This window comes from Pyrus communis, chromosome 9 (genome assembly GCF_041283825.1).
Source record: "Pyrus communis isolate YQ-2024b chromosome 9, ASM4128382v1, whole genome shotgun sequence".
Lineage (NCBI taxonomy): Eukaryota > Viridiplantae > Streptophyta > Magnoliopsida > Rosales > Rosaceae > Pyrus > Pyrus communis.
In genome coordinates, this window is record NC_142573.1 from 19,848,164 (window position 1) to 19,851,862 (window position 3,699).

The 3,699-nt window shown below is 37.4% G+C and overlaps 1 non-coding gene across 1 annotated transcript; it reads left to right on the forward strand.

The window, feature by feature from the left end:
• Positions 1-598: 598 nt before the first annotated feature.
• On the forward strand, positions 599-709 carry LOC148694375 (small nucleolar RNA R71). Its single transcript, XR_015967088.1, has one exon. It is a non-coding gene; the product is annotated as a small nucleolar RNA R71 (small nucleolar RNA).
• Positions 710-3,699: the final 2,990 nt, after the last annotated feature.

A 3,699-nucleotide genomic window follows, 5' to 3' on the forward strand; every position in this document is an offset into this window, starting at 1 on the left:
GGTTAGGGCTGCTGAATGTTGTTGGAGAGCGCTATTTGTGGAATGTTGGAATTGCAAAGTGTTTTGGGCTAACAATTTAACCGTGTCCTCAAGGCTAGTGGCAGGTTTTGGTTGGAAATTTTGGATTGGATTGTTGTTCTTCCATGAAAAATTGGGATGATCTCTCCAACTCGGGTTATATGTATTGGAATACATATCATTCCTTGGCCTTTGGTTGTAAGAATTCATGAGGTTCACTTGTTCTTGAACATACTCGGGGTAAGCTTCCCTAGATGGACATTGGTGAGTAGGATGGCTTGGTATGTTGCAAATGGCACACACTTCATTTGCTTTTGGCACCATGTTGAGCACGGATTCAAGCTTCCTTTCTAGGTTAGCTACCTGCAATAAAAGCTCATGATTAGAACTTGTTTCATAGACTCCAACTTTCTTACCCCTTAAATCTTTGTGTTGAGCATTAGACCCCAACATCTCATAAATGTTATATGACTCTTGAGCATTCTTTTTCTTCAATGCTCCACCTGCTGCATTATAAACAATTGATTGACAATTTTGGGTTAGTCCATCATAGAAAATTTGCATTTGTAAGTGAAAAGGTAACCCATGGTGTGGACATTGTATCAAGAGGCCTTTAAAACGCTCCCAACACTCATTGAAAGGTTCACCATCATCTTGTTTGAAGTTGAAGATTTGTCCCCGTAATGTGGCTGTCTTTTGAGTGGAAAAGAACTTCTCCAAGAACTTCTTAGCCACGGCATCCCATGTGGTGAGGGAACCTGGTGTTAGAGTCATCAACCAACTCTTGGCCCTATCTTTTAAGGTGTAAGGAAACACTCTCATCCTCAAATTTGCTTCACTTACTCCCTGCAAAGGTAAACCACTCACAACATTGTAAAACTCTTTAATATGAGCTAAAGGGTCTTCATTAGGTAAGCCATAAAATGAGGGAAACATATGAAAATGTGAAGATTTGAGATCATAGTTTCTAGCTTCTGTGGGCAGCAAGATGCATGAAGGTGAATTTGGTATGATTGGTTGAGCAAAGTCCCCCAAAGCTCGAAGCTCATCTAGGTTGCCCGCCATCTCTTCCTCTCTTGCCCAATCAAATTGCTCAGATTCTTTACTTGTTGAACTAGGTGAATTCCCTTCCTCTTCCTCAAGGTTAAAGGATGAACTTGATGGCACAAAGTTGTCCAAAGTGTGGCCCTTCAACCGTTCAATTCTTTGGCCTAACTCAACAAGTCTATTTGACATATACTACCTGAAACAAAGTAACACAAATTTGAGTGAAAATCAAGAATCTGCTTATAATGAAAAGAACAAAGTTTAACTAGCAAACAACAATGAAATGAACAAAAATAAACTTAAAAACGTTTGAAAGTACTCAAGGGATGTGGAACTAAACGCTTAGAACACTTAAACAATCCTAAAACCCAAAACAGCAACTAGAAGACTCAAAATTGCCTAAAAAACACTTTCTGGGCAGTTTTGAGCACCTACACTAATTTGGACGAAATTGGATGGAAACTTGAATCAAAACACTTGTAAACACAAATCAAAACACTTTCTAACTAATTTGGACAAAACAAAGACTCCAAGGATTCAAAACAGATTCACAAGACTCAAAACAAGCTAAAAACTCTCAAAACTGCCTAAAAACACAAACTGGGCAGTTTTGACACTAAACTCAATTTTGGACGAAAATTAGGTTTGAGCTTGACTCAAAATGCTTCAAAACACAAGATAAGACAGATTCTAAGCCTAAAACTTAACAAACTATAGGGAGAAATTGTATTTGGACGAAATGCATTTAAATGAACAGATTATAACGAAATCAGATTGTAAAGCAAGTTGATGTAAACCAATGGCTAATGGAATGGCTAAGGTATTCTTTTCCACACTTAAAATTGTATGCAACTTAAATCAACTTCCAGTTATCAATTTGACAAGTTATGAACCTTGACACTAATCAAAATAGCAAACAAGCAAACAAGCAATTACAAGGGACTGAAATCAGTCCCCGGCAACGGCGCCATTTTTGTTGATGTATATTTCCTTCCTAATGCAAGAATATATTTAGTATAATGGCATAAGCAAGGGTGTCGAATCCACAGGGACTAATTGGACCTATGTAACTACTTGTTTGCAAGAAATCTAAGAAATGAATCAAACTAGTCTAAATAGGCAGATTTGAATCAAACTAATCAAACCATGCAGATTTGTTGTTTTAACTTGAAAGCCTAAGAGAATGAAGTAAACACAAATCAATGAATCAACAACCAATATAATGAGATAGTATCAATGGAAATGAAACTAGGGATTCGATTTCACCATTGCTCAATTAAATCCATGTTTGTTAAGTTGGATTATACTCATTCATCTACAAATTTCTTGAGTTTGTTTCACTTGGATATGATCAACCATATGATGTGTGGATTTGATCAAATGTCTATAATCTTGAACCTAATTGTGATGTGCAACTTTGGTTCATAATCTAGAGTATGTAATGCACAAGAAACGTTCACTAAACCAAAGGGAACACTTGGCAGGATGTTTGCCAATCTTTCCCTTCATTCATTCACAAATCCACCAATATTAGACATGATGTATGTTTTAATCTTGGCTAAATAACTTGTGGTTAACTCAAATGGCGATCAATCATACAAATCAACCCACAAATTCACAATTATAACAGAGAATGAATCAAGAACTAGGTAGACAAACTGAGCATTCTAACTTAATTACATAGCAAACTTTGCAAGGTTACATCGAATCCCTAGAGGAAGCTTAGTTACAATTCATGTCTACAAAAGATTTGACATAAAAGTATAAAACATGAATGAACATAGAATTGATAAGAATGAACCCTTGAAGCAAAACTGATGTTGAAGTCCTTGAAGAGTTCCTTGGTGTTGCTTCTCCAAATGTGGTGCGGATGAAGTAGATTGGTTTGGTTTGGATGGTTTCTACCCTTAGGACAGAAATGGATAGAGAATGGAGTGAAGTAGGGGGGTTTTAGAGTGTGTAATGGACTGAAATGAAGAGGGGACCTTGCGGATGGGAAAAAGGAGAGAAAATGAGCAGTTTCTGTGAAAGGAAAAGAAGGTAGAATGCAATGCAATGGAGAGGGCGAAATTAGAGTGAATGATGGACAGAAAATGGAGCCAAATAGGGTGTGTGTGATCCCCCAACATTCAGATTGGATCTAGCCTTTGTTTACTCAGATGGCAGAGCATAATTCAGATGGAATGATGGGTTTCTGAGTGTAGTGGACGCATGGCTTGGACAATTCTGCAAGTATGTGTTTTGTTTAATCAAAATGCATGTGTAAAGTCTTCCACAAGGGAGTGGAACCTGCAAAGGTCAATTGGAGCACCAGAAAATGTTTATACAAGTCAGAAAATGGGAAGAACACATGGCATGGACAAAGGAATGGGTTGGATTTCTGAAATGATGGCATGAAATGGAATTTCTGGAATAAAGGATGCAAGGAATGGACCTAATCTGCAGGTATGTGGATATTTAATCCAAGAAACATGTGCAAAGTGTTTGAACATGCATGTGAATGCATGTTTTGGTGTTGAAACCACCTAATCTGACTTCAATGCTTGTTTTATTTAGAATCACTCAATTTGGCCGAATTTCACCACATTCCTTCATTTGCCTTCCAATTGATCTTATTACACACTTGGCTGCACA